General features: G+C 36.0%; 1 long non-coding RNA gene across 1 annotated transcript; it reads right to left on the reverse strand.

Moving 5' to 3' along the window:
- Positions 1–9,195: 9,195 nt before the first annotated feature.
- Positions 9,196–13,122, reverse strand: LOC141953996 (uncharacterized). Its single transcript, XR_012632058.1, has 4 exons — positions 13,050–13,122; positions 12,924–12,967; positions 9,417–9,510; positions 9,196–9,223 (listed from the first exon to the last, which is right to left on the reverse strand). It is a non-coding gene; the product is annotated as an uncharacterized LOC141953996 (long non-coding RNA).
- Positions 13,123–15,717: the final 2,595 nt, after the last annotated feature.

Raw genomic sequence — 15,717 nt, forward strand, 5'->3', positions numbered from 1 at the left:
AAGACAAAGTATTCAAATTTTATAATTAATGGTAATAGTATTACGCATTATAATCGTTTTCCTCTGATCTTTCTGCAGAAAATGTATTTTACTTTCTTCTCAATTTCATCAATTAAAAAATAGCCTATATGTTATCTTAAGACAGCCTTTAGAACAAAGGTGTCTTTATGATAAAATTTAGTATGAGATTCTCAGTAGTTGGTATATTAGCAGGCATTTTCAGGCAAGAAAACAAGCACGAAATGGACATGAGAACTGAATTTTTTTGTCCTGGTTTTGCTGACACTGATGTTCAGCACTGGAATAGGAGAACTTTGGTTGTATGGAGCTGATAGGATTATTTGGTTTGACTGCCATTCTTGTGCCATTCTGAGATACTCTGAAATTCACTTGTCAGTAAACATGTCTCAAAGAAGAAGCAGAAATGATCTGATGGTGTCAAAATGCAAAAGAACCGTTTTGGCTTGTTCCCAAAACTGTAATATTAGTTAGTGTAATATGCAGGGATTGTTATCCTGGAGGGTGGTGGGTTTTTTGTGTTGGTGGTTTTTTTCTGTTTGTTTTATTTTAAGCCCTTGAAGTCCATCAGTGGGAGGAAAAGAAGTTGTTGGTTGCGAGGAGCCATACTTGCATTCTGTTAGGACTGCACATCCTGCAAAGCTGACAAATGAACTCAAACCCTTTAGCTGTCAGAAAAATGCCTACCACAGCTTCTCCCTTCCTTTTGTTGAAGGACTTGCTATATTTTGTACTAACTGTCCTCTCAGAAATAGCTGCTGCCTCTGCTTTTAATTTAGACTACTCAGGAGACTTTCCTGTCTACTTTCTTATGCCATACAACTTCATTTATATGTGCCTAGTGTTTGTATAAAGCAAAGTAATCAGAACTGGCAATTTTTCTTGCTAGCTCTTGAGTGATGGCTTTAGTGGTTCACATGGCTGTCAGAGGAAAGTACATGAGAATCAAGGCTTATGGTTTTATTCTAGCTTTTGCTAGAAGTAAAACACATTGCCTTTGTTTCTAGTAAGAAATAATCACAATGGAATATAATTTGATTTTGTTAAAGATGGAGTTTTCAATTAAGATTCTTTTCATTAAGTCTCTGACTCTGGGTTTTCTACTGCAGAGCAAGGTAGGTCATTGTGAAGTACAGCTGGTTACTGATTGATCATGTCTCCTCTTATCCTACTACTTTTTTGTAGTTAAGGTCTCCCACGATACTTAATTGCTTGTGCATTCAGAAGAAGCATTAAGAATAACTGATAGTTTATAAACTGCGTAAAGAGAGAGCTTATCTTTCTGAATTCTGTCATCATTTACTTTCAGCTTCTATAGCACTGAAAATTCTTGCTCTATCTATGCATTTATTTATTGGATGACCTGCTCATATGGTGAGAACGTAAGTCTTGTCTCTCTTTTTCCACTTTATTAGAGTGTGTCTGGAGTCATTTATATAATAAATTTTTTGGATCTTCCATATGATACTAAATTGGTTCTATTTACCATATGGTCTTTTAGATACCACGCTGGCATTTCATGCATAGGTAAATGTTTTGATAAGCAGTAATTTGCTATGAATCCTACCAGTGGATGTGGAGAGCACAGAGATCTCTTAGCATTTTCCAGAGACAACATTGTGACTAGTAACATTGATAGTGATTTGGGGGTTTTGTTTTCATAGCAGATTTTTCACTTGGATATACTTCAGTGCACCTTCCCTTTTCTAGATAAACTGAAGTTCAGAACCAGGGTGTACATACATGTGTGTCTCTGCTGTGTGTATTCTTCTGAGGCAGAGATTACTGACTTGTAAACCATCTAAAATAGTATTTATTTTAGTGCAAAGTGCAAAGTGCAAATGCATCCACTACCAATAGACAGAAAAATCAAGCACTACAATCCAGCATGTTATTTTAACTAACTTGAAGATATTATCCATTTATTAAACAGTGCGTAAAAGTGCTACTTCACTAAAGACAGTATTATATGTAATTGTGAAATTACTAATACACATTTTATGATGTCAGAGTTTCAAAATTTGCCCATCTTGATAGTCTGCAAATTCTTATTGATTCTGTGATAAAGCAACTGTGTTGAATAACAATCTCAATCATGTACTGAGCAGTTTACTCAGTGTAAAAGTCACAGACTAATAATCCAGTTTACTTTCCAGTAATTACCTGTGGACTTTTAAATTATTCCCTAGTTTTTGATGTTCATTAGTCACTGGAGATGAAAATGGCAAGGAAACCAATAGTGCATAATTTGGAACATTTTTAATGTTTATGGATTTCTTAGCATGATTAGAAAATATAAGTGGTACTGCTCTTTCAGATCAATACAGGCACATATTAAATACTATAATAATTGCCTTCTCAAGGACAATGATTTAACACTGTTGGAAGTGATGCTGAGACTGCTGATTTCTTGTATCTTCATTAGTGAGCAATGAAAACAGGTTAAAAAAAATCTTAAGCAGTTTTTATTATTATTATTATTAAGTTTCTCTTGGTGTTGTGGTTTGAACACAATCAGTAGCAAATTGCCACATGGCCAGTTGTTTACCAACCCCTCCCTGGTGAAATAGGGGAGGAACAAAGGAAGAAATTTGTAGGTTAAATAAAAAAAAATTTACTGGCAAAATCAACAGTAATAATAGTAGTAAAATGCAGTAGTGGCTCTCCGAGCGGTGACCGTCCCCAGCATCGATCCAACCACACCAGAGAAACTCTGCCCCGCCGATCCAGAAACCGAAAACAAAACAAACAATGTGTGTGAGAGAGCACACGCCCGCTGGCCTGTATGCTGAGCTTTGACGTCACATGACATGGAATGCTCCAGTGATGGAGTGATCAGGTGATCAGTGATCAGGACCCAGCCCTTCAGCTGTGCTCACTCTCAGCCCAAGGAAAGTTAACTCTATCCTGGCTGAAAGAGGACACTTGGCACAGTTAATTATCGATTTAATAGAGTTATCTACTGATATTTAATAATGTTGCTTTAAGGTTTCAACTGTCCCTGAACTTCAGTTACAGTCATGACACTGGTAGTGCAAAATATCAATTAAAAGAAGTAAATAAAATAGCTTTGATAGAAGTTCGTTCCCTCTTAAACTGAAATTTCATAAATTTTGTTCACTCTGCCTGAGTAAACTTATTATGATATCCTTGGCTTGACATATCAGTCTGCAGAAATAGATTAAAATGCAAATTCATGTATTTCAGCCCTTAACCTGTTTCATTCCATTCTTAAATAAATAAATAAATCTTAATAGTCTGTAAGGTATTAAAAACAATATTCAGTTATCTAAAAATAATCAGATTGAACTTCTTTTATTTTCAAGTTAACAGCGCTTAAAACTTTTCATTTTTTTTTTTAAATGTAGGACTTATGCAAAGTTAATGGAAAAAATACAATTTAGTTGTGGGTTTAAATTAAATTTCTAATAGAACAGGTCTTTTATTTTCCCTTTTTTTGTGTGTACACTTTTAAAAAATATGTACATTCCTGCAAATGAACTGACATAAAAAGGCAAGTCTGATAGAGGAGGATATACTGTTAAGATGTTTTTGTTGCACTGGACTACAGTTAATGTGGGTTCTAGAGCTGTCCCTCAGAATAAAATGTGTGATATTTGAGTTCTCACAGGCTTGGTATTACCTATTCCTTTATGATAGCAAACAAAAAGAATATCCTAAAGGGAAGAAGACATAGCTCTCATAAAATCATTAATTTGCTTAAGTCTGGTAAAGACTAGGGGGAGGGATTTTTCAGGAAAGAGAACAGGGTGGTGGTTGTCTATAGGGATGACAAATGGAGTGCAGTTTGCTTCAGAACAAATAATTTCAGTTAATTATATATATTTCCAAGTTGTAAGTTAAATTTAATTGTAATCATTATGTAAAAGGTCTGCATATCGAAGTGGACAGTTTAGTGAAGGAGCAGAAAATAAATATTAGGGTGGAGACAGAACACTTTAGAAAGCAGCTGTGAAAATAAATATTATAAAGCTGATGACAGGACTTCATCCTGAATATCATGTTTATGTCAGAACCTATTTTGAGATATGAGTGCACTATTTAACAGAAGTTAAAAGCTATAGAAAAGATCATCATGTGAAAGAATACCATGCACACACTCACTCAACTTGCTCTGTTTAGCTTGGGAAAGAAAGAAATAGACCAGAAGTGCATTTCCGGCTTTCCATAGTTCCTTATGGAGTTCTGTGGTATTGATATTGTTGATATTATTGAGACAAGATATTTAACGTCCGCATATGTACCATACATATTGGCCGCATTTGTTTGATTTCAACTGATCTTGGAAATTAAGCAGTTTTGAATCTGTCTAGCAGAGTCCTGGAAGACCATCTGGAAATCCTGGGAAACTGGCAGGCAAGCCAAGGTATCACAATACAGAAGAGAATACAGAACACAGAGGGGATGAAAAGCTCCATCTGGCTCTGCTGCCACTGCTGAGCTGACTGAAAAGTAGGAGGGAGTACATTGCCTAATATATGATAGAGGGTGCGGCCTGCAGAGGTACCCAGTGGACAGAAACCTGCTGTGGTTAACTAGGGAGCCCACAAAGTGTGGAGACTCCTCACATGGTTACTATTGGATGCAGTGGTGCTTTTATACCATGGGAGGATAAAAATGGGGAAAAAGGAAGGCATGTTGGAATAGTTCTTCTTTGTTGGGATATTCAGTGCAGGTATGATTAATCCTAAAGTTTACTTGGATTTAGTTCCTAGACTTTTAATCTGTAAAAAAAATAATATAATACTGTGAATTGTAATCTTGGATCCTGCGTTGTGTACCTTTCAGACATAAATACCAGAAGAACCCTGTGATTTGTTATACATTGTGATTAAGTAATAGAAAACTGAATCCAAAAACCATTTTAATTATTACAGTGCATCAGAAGAAAACTACAAAATTTAATATTAGGTGAACATCCAGATACAAAATTCATTCAGAGGAAAATTAGCCATTTCTTTTTAACTTGATCTGTTTTGCCTATGTGATCAATTTATGCATTTCAAATGTAAACCAAATTGAGAAAAAGACCTGTAGCACTGCTTAAATCAGAGTTCAGATGTTTGAGCTAGTGTCTCTTTTGCTTTCTCAGATTATTCATATTTCTTTTTAAGATATAACCCTTTTTGTGTGTGTGTTTTCTCTTAAGATAAAAATGCAGATAAGGTTCTTGATGCATTATCTCAAACTTTTAATTGGATTCCAAGTTTTATAACTAAGCCTTCATTTATTTTCAGTAACTAACATTTAATACTTTAGATAGTCTTCATTTAAGGAATTTGTTTCCAGATAAGTCAGTATACCTGCTCTGTTTTTTTAAGACATGCCTGCTTCTGTTAGAGCAGTTATCATCTGCATTGTAAAATAATAATGTTCTATGGAAAGCTTTTAAGCAAAACTACTGTAATTTAGTTTGCTTAATGTCAGACATGAGTCCACACCAAAACAGAAGTGCTCTAAATGTCAAAACAAATCAATTTTGCAAATGTCAGACTGACATTAATGAAAGCTCAGCTCTTTCACTAAGGATACTCTCCTAATTCATAATAAATACTACCACATCTTATACCATGACCATTTATAACAGAAGAGATACAGGTGCAGTTGCACCTTTGTTATAGATTTGGTTTCACAACTCAGGTATATCCTGTAGAAACCTCTGTATTATAATGACAGAAGTTTTGAATCACAGAATAGTCTAGGTGGGAAGGGACCTTTGAAGGTCAGGTAGTCTAGTCAAAACAGGGCCTGCTTCAAAGTTTGGTCAGGTTGTTCAGGGCTTGTTCAGTAAAAATTTCACTGTCACCAATGATGGAGATTCCACATTCTTCCTGGGCAAGGTGTTTCAGTGCCTAGTGAAAAAAAAACCCAAACAAATAAATCAACCAACCAACCAAAACCCCAAAATAACACCCGGGTTTGGTCTTGTTTGTAGCAGAAGAGTGCAGTTAGATCCCTTGATAATCTTCTTTTCTTGAGGCAAAACAGAGCTTCATCAGCCTCTCTTTTTATTTCACGTGCTCCGGCTCTCTCACCATCTTAGTAGCTCTCCATTTGATTGTCTCTGGTTTTTTTGATCTCTCTTGCACTGGAGGACCCCAAACTGGACATAATGTACCTAAAATTCCACATCTACCTTCATGTGTTTCAGGCAGAGACTAAGAATCACTGCCCTTGACTATTGTCTGTGGTTTCAGTAATGCAGCCCAGAAGTGGGGAGTCATCACTGTTGCAAGGTTACACTGGTGACCCATGTTGAATTAATGGCCCCATGGAGCTCCAAACCATTTACTACAGGGTTGCTAATTATCCTGTTGCCTAGATTGTTGCATGTTTGTTTGTCTGTTTTCATGTTTTGGTTTGGTTTTGTCCTAGGTGCAGAACTTCTCTGTCTTTTTTCTTTTTTAAATATAGCAAGAGGCTTTTGTCTGCCCCTTCCTCCTGCTTGTTGAGGTCCCTCTGAACCATGCCTTGCAATACATGGATTGCTTCCTCACATTTGGTGTCAGTAGCAAGCTCGTGAAGAATGGATTCTGTCCCCTTGTCCAGGTTTTAATAAAGAAGTTACAGAATGTTTGCTTTAGTATTAGCCTCTGAGGAATGTCACTAGGAATTAGCTGCCATTGAATTTACAGCCACTGATCATTATTCTTTGAGCTCAGCAGTCTAGCTGCTTTTCTATCCAACCTTCCATATAGTTAATTTCTCCCCAGATTGAATACCAACGTTCTACAGAATATGGTGCTGAAGGCCTTCCTAGACTTAAGGTATACAAAATCCAGTGCTCTCCCCTTGTCCATTTAAGGGACATTAAAAAAAAAAAAAAAAAAAATGTAGTCAAGCTAGTGAGGAGTGATTTAACTTGGTAAATTCAGGTGGCTGTTCCCAGCCATTGTTCAAATGCCTGAAATGACTTCTCATAAATGGTCTTGCTCTATAAACTTCACAGGGACTGAGGTGAGCCTGACTAGCCTGTAGTTCCCTGGATTCATCTACCTTTCTTTTTATTTTCTTTTTTTCTTTTCTTTTCCTGATGAAAGGTGATGATTGTTATGACACTTTGAAGCTGGTAAACCTCACGTTAACTGAGTGCCTCCATCAGCACCTGTGGATGCCTTCCATCTGATCTCATAGACTTGTATATGTTGGTTCCTAAATTACTCTTCCTATACTCCCAAAGTAATTCTCCCCCTGGAGCTCAGCCTTCTGGTATGAAAACCTGAGGGACCTGAGGAAAATTTTGGCACTGAAAACTGAGACAAAGAAGGCAGTGAGCACCTCAGCCTTTTCCATGTTGCTAATCTCCTTCAGTACCAGAGCCACATTTTGGGGATCTTCCTTTTAGTCATGTTAGTATAATATAGAATGTATACTTAAGTACTTTATATTACATGGAAACTGGATATTTAGCAATTAACAGCTTGACTACTTTAAGCAGGTGAGACCTGTCACTGAAGTGAAAATTCTAGGTGCCTTGATGAATTAGGAAAGACAACCAGTGTTATGTGACAGTAAACCAAATACCACAGCTGCCATTTTGAATATCCATGGCTCGTCCTTTGAAAAGATTGTATTTGAAGAACTTTGAGATAGTGAAGGAATTTCAGACCACCAACAAAACACAAATTCTGCAACATGGAAGAAAAAAAAAATCACTCAGCTATGATAATAATGTATATATAAAAAAATGCATGCTGTATGGTTGGGCAGAGAGTAGCCACGTTACCTATAGATGAAAGATGATTATACTCCTCGCAAGCACAGTAGACAGTTGTGTTTAGGCATTGTCTATGTGCATTCCCCCTTGGCCCATTTTCTGATGGTGCTTGAAAGGTAATTACTTAGAGAAAGTGTTCTGTGGATACAGATGATATTTATACCATTTGGAGACCTCAGTTAAAACTACTAGGAATGTATTTCCTTCACCTAAACACTTAGTCAATTCTCATCAAAACAATAACAAAATAATGTCCTGACAGGTTTAGGTGTACTGTTAGGTGTTTACACTTCTTTCCTGTATATATTGTGAATAGCTGACTAATCTTATAGTTACCATATAAAAAACGACAATTTTCAGAAAAGTTCATAGAACAAAGCCATGTGATGGTTTTCTAGAAATAATAGTCAATTTTAAGTGCTGTATTGCCAGATTGTGTGGCTACATCCAGACTCTGAGACTGGGGAGTACTTTCCAGTTGCTGCGTTTGACTTTATCCTAGCATGTTGGGAAAAGAGCAAACAAGCACTCACCTCCCTTCCCCATTGCTCATCACTTTTCTTTGGAAAAATTCTGAGCATGAAAACTGGAGGGCCATCATGGAAGACCAGGGCTCAATACAGAGTTTTCAGGAAATGTATGTTCTCAAGGGCATCTAATTATAAGGTAGCTGGTTTATGTGGTGTCTTCTCTGCTACAGCGTGATTCATGCAAGTTGCTACTGGTATTAAAGAAAATATAATGCAAAGGCTCAATAAATGGAAGTAATTTTTTTAGGGAATGGACATGTTGATGTTTCATACTAATATGCAAAAAGAGGGAACACAGGAAGCAGGGCTCTTGCAGTTTTGACTAAAACTTGTTCGGCTGTTAGTTTGTCTGAAATTGTGTCCCTTTTTATGCTTAGCTGACTGAAATTATTTTCAAAGATTGATGATGCATAAATATACAGCAAAGCTTAACAGGATAACAACAGCTGAAAAGAACGCGAATGTCACTCTGTTCATTCAAGTTTAAAAATACTATAATAGTAGATACACTGGATTTTCTTACTAGGTCAGTGTATTTTTTATTTTCAGTTCATGCCAGTGCCAAATATTTGAACACATACAGGCTTTGGACCTCAAGAAATTTACAAGTCTTAGTTGAAGAATATGTTTCAGTTAAGAGAGAACCCGAGAAATGGTGCAGCTTTTCAAAACAAAGGTGACTAGGAAAAGAAAACAGCTTTAAGATCTCTTACATGAACAGTGACTTTCATATATATCAGTAGAGAAATGTAATTTTAATGGTGTGTGAATGTCAACTGTCTGGACATCTGAGCTAGAAAATCAGTGGGGCTGTAAATTACACATATTAAACTTACTAACGCTGTCTTCTTTTATCAAGGAAAGTTGTAAATTCTTAGTCTTTGGAATGAATAGAGGTGTGAATCAACTGTCACATCTTTTGAATCAGATGAGGCACCTAAGGAAATAAAATAAAATTGTCACCCGTATTTGTTTTTAAGATCTGTCTATTTTTGCCGTAAATTATTCTATAACATATACCCTGTAAGGTACTGTATTATTAATCTATTACATTATTACTGTATGAATACGACTAGATATATTCTCCAAAATTAAGTAAGAATAAATCTCAAAGAAAGGGAAGTACTTACAGCAGATGTCAATTATCAACAGCTACATGGTCAAGAATTTCCTTTCTTCAAGCATCCTCTTAATTTTCTAGGTCTTTTCAAAGATAATTATGTCCTGAAGACAGAAGGAATCATATGTTTCAATAGTGAAAGAAAACTAATCTTAACTTTTAAGCTGAGACTGGTTTTGCCACTTCAGAAAGTATTCTTTGCTCTTCCTGACACCCTTTTTTATCTAGTAGGACTATCTTCACATTGAGCTATTCATTATCTTAGGTTTTTGTCAAGCAGATCAGCTCTTTATTTTGCGATGACTATGTAGTTTTCTCAACGCTCTTCGCTCTGTTTTAGAACTATGTTGAAAAACTACTCAGTCTTAAAACATGTTCCCATTCTGTCTACTTAATTTTTCTCTGTATGTTTGAATATCTGTAGATTTAGAAACTGCTTTTGATTATGCATCCTGTTGTGCTGTTTGCTCAGTTGTTAAGATAAAACTTGAGAGGAATTAGACAACATGGAATCAAGATGTGCATGTTTAATCAAAAGAAAAGCCAGAATACAATGTAGCATTGTCACTTCCCCCCCACCCCACCCCCCCCACCGGGATAAATAATAATAGATTATTTTATTATCAGGATTGAAAACTGTGGATTGGTACTTCAGTTATACTCCACGTATTTAAATAGTGTACTAAAAGTCAACAAAGAGCAGAGATATGCTTTTAAGGTTATTCCTTTTGTTGATTTCAGAATCTGAAATATTCACCTTTACAAATCTCATCTCGTTTTTAATTCCATATACAGTGTGATTTCTTTAAACCATCTTACTTGGTGTAGGGCTCAAAGCAGACAGAAAAGTTAAACTTCTTTACAACATTAAATTTTGAAAAATATTTGTTTGGCTATTATCTTCCTTGAAAATGATTTAGCCTTTTGTGAACACCTCAGCAATTGCTGGGTGTCTCACAGGAATATTTGATGGAAGCCTCCATTTCTGACTGAGAAACACATTCTCTCAGGTGAAGAGATGCAAAAGGAGTACTTTGGACTAGGTGGGGACTATTCAGTATGCTTCCTTAAAGGCAATGCAGTCTAAAAATACTTAATCTCATTAATCTGTTTGATTATGTGCCCTTCCACTAAAATGTCTGTGAAACAGGAAAAAAAGAATTACACAGTATTTTATATTCTAATAAGTACATAGTCTTGAGAGTAGAATTCTTCTGAAAATTAGCAATCATTTCTGGAGGATTTTTCTTTCATATACCGTTCATCGGCATGAATAGCTTTCACATCTCAGTAACAGTAAAGGAAAATCCTGCCTTGCAAAAAAAACCACTTTACTCAAACATTGTCCAACTGATAAAGAATTGTAGGACATCACATTTTAACCTTATTTTATCTTGTTGATGTATTTCAAAGTTGATGCATCTTTAAACTTCAGAGGATACACGCTATCACAGTGTTTAGTCCTGGGGCAACCTCAGATCACCACTGGAAGTCTTTAAATACCTGTTGGAGTTTTCATTTGAACATCTCACTCTTCTATGTGCTGCTGCAATGACTTTAGAATAATTTTAACTGAAAGAGTTTGTTCCTAACATTTTATTCTACCACTCCCAACTGAAAGTCATATTCATAAACACAGGCTACTTATTCTCCCAAACCAATAAACTCATTTCCCAATTTATCATGCATCATACTATTAAATGACAACATAAGATATCCCTCCTTGTATTAATGATAATGCTTTTGTTCCCATATCTTTAACAATGATTGGGAAGTAGTTTAAAAATCTACTGAAGTTATTTATAATGGTTTCAACCAAGAAGGAAGTTCACCCAAAGTGAAGTTTGGCAGTGTAATTTTAAAGCTGTATAATTTACTTGTTGCAACTTATTGTAAAGGACATATTTCAGTGTACTGAGCACAGAACAAGTGTATCACTCACTTTTAGTGTTCATAGCACTTCTGGTAAGACATATGGGTAGTAGGGCAATATAATGCACATGCTACTCAGAACTGATGTTACTTCCAGGAATGTTTGTAACATGTCTACCCCCACTGTTTCAGTGGTTCTAGAATACATAGAGGAGTAACTTGGTTAGGAAACACTACAAATTTAAAATGGATATATTACTCCTGTCTAATCAGTGGTATGTATGGCAGTACTTCTAACATTATTGGATTGACTTCTTTTTCTTATTCAGTGACAAAGCCACATGTGGCATCTGATATATTTTGATGATCTCCAACAAAATGGTTTACATGGCTTTTTAAAAATAAATTTGGCATGAAGCACCAGAACGTTTTGCTTTGTTATTCTAATCTGTACCGATGGTATCTAGAGTATCAGGCCTCACTCTTGGTATTCAGTCCATGCAGTATGATGTCATACACTTGCAGAATCATACTACTGTGGGGGACTAAAGTGATTATAGCAGAGGAGTCTCTGCTCTCTCATTGACATAATTGTCTCTGCGTGGCCAGAAAAGTATCCTCACTTGAGACAGACTTGCTGGTGGAAGTTTACTGGTCTTGAAATAAATGCTTTTATAATAAGCAAAATGTTGGTAATTTCATTTTCATTAAATGATAATGATTGACATCTATGCTATTTGTTTTTTGTTAGGGGTTTGTTTGTGGTTTTTTTTTTTTTCATTTTTGTCTTCTTTTTTTTTGTTTTCAAAAATCTCAGGATAATTTTACACCCTCAGTGTTACACAAAAATTATGGAATATCCTTGAACTTTATTGGTGAAAATAACTGAGTATGACACCAAGGAGGTAGCCTTTTCTGGGTTAAAAAGAAATGTAACCTTACAGTGGTGACTCTAGGCTATAGTAGAGATCATGTGTGCTTCTCACAGAATTTTGTTTCTGTATAAAATATATAGAAAGAGTTCTTTCATTTGACTGTTTTCCTACTCCTTCAACAGCTGTAGAATGAGGCAAATTTCATGGGTTCTGCCAGCTTTCTGCGGTCTTTTAATATTTGTAGGAGCTATGAAATATGGTTTGTTTTTACTACAATACATGTTTAGATGCAATTTAAATAAGAAGGGTGCTTTTAAATATATAAAGTATTTTCTAGACATTAATAAGTATAATTTTTTAAATGCACATGTATTTTAATTAGTAACTGATAAATAACTTCTTAGCTTTTATTTAATTGGTCATATAAAGAGGAAATAAAAGCAGAAATATTTGGAATATATCCTACAGATAGTTTATAGGGCCAGAAAGGAAGTGTGTTGGGGGTTGTTTTGGTTTCTTTTTCTTTTTTATTTTGAATGTAGTATATTTACCTGTTTTACAAATACAGAAATGATGGAACATAGATTTAAAAATATTTGCAGTGTTTTGAAAAACAGAGACTGAAGATGGGTGGATTTGTGAGTTTTAACTATTTTGGATATTAATTTTAGCACACATTACGCAAAAGAATTTCAAAACCACTAAGGTCTGCAGAAGATGACTGTCAAACAGAGATCAAAATATAATATAATTATATGTAATTTACTTACTGTAATAGCAGTTAATGATGAGGAGGGCCAGAAAGCACAGAACACTGTATAAAGACATAGGCACTGGGATTATAGCAGGATGCTTCAGATACAGTAGATGCTTAATAGCAAGAGAATTTTACTCACAGTTTTGTATGTTGTAAACATTTAGGATTTATTCCAAACCAGCTCAGACCTTCAAACACCATTCTTACTGTTCAGCTGGAACATTTCTATCTGCACATTTTAGTCTCATTATTTTTCATCAGTGAAATATGAAATAAGTAGACAGAAAAAGATAACTTTCTTAGTTGTGATAGGAGTCTGGAGAGAGAAAGAGAGAGAATTAGAAAAATTTTATCCTTCCACCCCCCCCAATTTATACTGTGTGGGATATGCCATTTATACGTTTTTCATCAAAGTGTGTGAAACAGTAAACTGTACTTTGTCTACAAATTAAACAAGGTTCTTTTACAAATACTAGGGACACCAGAACAGAGTCTTCGTTACAGATCATGGTCTGCTACTTACTGTAATCACTTGAGCATTGCATGCTGCCACTTGACAGGGTGCCCTGTTTGTGCTCTTCCATGTGCCACACATCTTTTCCTCTTTGCTGAGCCTCATCATGTGCTACTTTGCTGAAACTTCACCTTAATATTTACCAAAATGCTCTGTTTCAGGTCACTGTGCAAGTATTCTCTTTTTCCTCATGTAAAGATATCCCTCCTTTGCTCCCCACAGCACCTACATACTCCTGTGTCTGAACTGTTAATGTGCTGTTTTGCAGGATCCGCTTTCCAGTATGTATCTGGAAAGGTGTTATGCTTTTAAGGAGACCTTCTCAGTCTGCTCCAGCAGTGGTGTGCCCAGGACATTATGTTCAGTCTTACAGTTACTTTACAGTTTTAACTTCAGTTACGGCACTTCTGTCTCTGTCTGTGAACCGTATCACTTGGATTTGTTTGGTACTGCCTCTTTTGTTGTCTCTCTGTGCTACAAAACCAATCAGAAAAAATACAGCACAACAGGCAGTCCTAAGGCTTCATATAGGTGACTGTTATGGTCAGCCCAGCCTCATTTCAGTCTGAGTTTCTCATAGGAAAAATGTAGGAAATAAAAGATGAGCAAGAGGAATTATGTTGTGGGTGGCAGTACCTTGGGCATCTGTGTTTTCTTGGTGCTGTTGGTCTTCTTATATATATATACATATAATTGCAGACACTTTGCATTTGTTAATCCTGGGAGAGGCCCTTTGGAAAGATGAAGATCAGAACTAAGTTGCTGTACTGCTACATGCATTATTCTGGTGGCAACAAGCCCCACTTTTTTGTTGCGTACTCACAGAACAACGTTAAATTACAAAGAGACTCCAAAGGGTTGAGGTCTGTACCAAAAAGAAATGTACAAATGGAACTCCTATGAAACTCAAGGTAAATAAAGAAGGCTTACTTGCAAGACCTGATGGGAATTCCCCCAGCTTATAAATGTGTCAGGTTTAGGACATATTTTACCATTTCTGCTATTTTATGTTTCACTAGTTATATATTCATATTTTGAGAAGCTGGTCATTTGATATGATGCAAGGTGTAACTTACAAATTGCTGTCTGTATGAGGATGATTTGTGCCTTCTATTGTGAGGCTTTGACTGAAAATTTTCTATACTGCCTGGTTAGCTTTCCTTTGTAATGCTGCAAATTGCTATGCAAAGTTATTTTTCTTCTATTGTACACTTTTATTTCAGCTTCCTGGACAGACAGCACCTCTGATTAATTACAGAAGAGCATAAAGTGGAGCGTAATGTGGTTAAGTCAAGAAACAGGACAGCTACCACTGGCTTGTCATAGCTTACTACCATGTTTTTGGTGAGTAGTGTAGTGTATGTGTGCTTTTAGCACTGAGGTGATAATGGAAAGGATGCGGCTTTTGCTCTTCCGTTGAGGAATGTCAGAGGAGGAAGGAGTAGAGTTCAGGCTGTCTGTTGACTAGGAAGCTTATTCCACACCAGTACTTCTCAACCTGTTGTAGGTAAAGGTATTCTAAATCTTGCTGAGAAAGCCCACATATATTTTAAGTCTATATTGCCACATTTCAATTGGCAATGAATTAATTTGTTATATACTGTCAGAATTTCATAATGAATGCTTGTATGATTCATGAAAGCATGTTTTTAATTTCTAGCAGATATTAAAGCAAATAAGCTTGAATATTTATTTCTGGTGGTAGTGGTATCTCATCCTTTGTGGTTGCTCACCTGTCTGTGTGCATAATTTCCCACCTCCTAGGTGCAAAAAGTTTTGCAGGACTGATCTTTCACCAGTGTGTAGTAGCCCCTGAACCACAGGTTGAAGATTGTTGGCCGAGAATGTACAAATGTTGTCAAATATAGCCTTCATGGTAGTAGCCTTCTACAAAGAATCACAGATTAACATGATTTATAACAGTAATTCAATCCTTTGAAGTTAGCTATTTACTACTTTTATTAAAAAGAAAAGAAATCTTAATTTATAAACCTACATGTATCTGGAAATAATCTGATTTTAGCCTTCTGAACAAGATATCTCTATGGAGATACACAATATGTAAAAAAGAATAATAGGATATTGCTTTGTGTTATGAAACTATTAAAAAAATAGGAAATCACTTAGGCGGGTGTCCTGGTTTAACCAGGATAGGGTTAAGTTTCCCCAGCAGTGGGGGGGAGCTCTAGCCGGGTTATTCAGATACCATGCGGACGTCACATCCTGGCGCGTCACATTTCCTGGCGCGGGAGCGCGGTGCGTGTGGTTTTGTACATCTGCTCCTCTCACTGCT

Source organism: Strix uralensis, chromosome 1, assembly GCF_047716275.1.
Source record: "Strix uralensis isolate ZFMK-TIS-50842 chromosome 1, bStrUra1, whole genome shotgun sequence".
NCBI lineage: Eukaryota > Metazoa > Chordata > Aves > Strigiformes > Strigidae > Strix > Strix uralensis.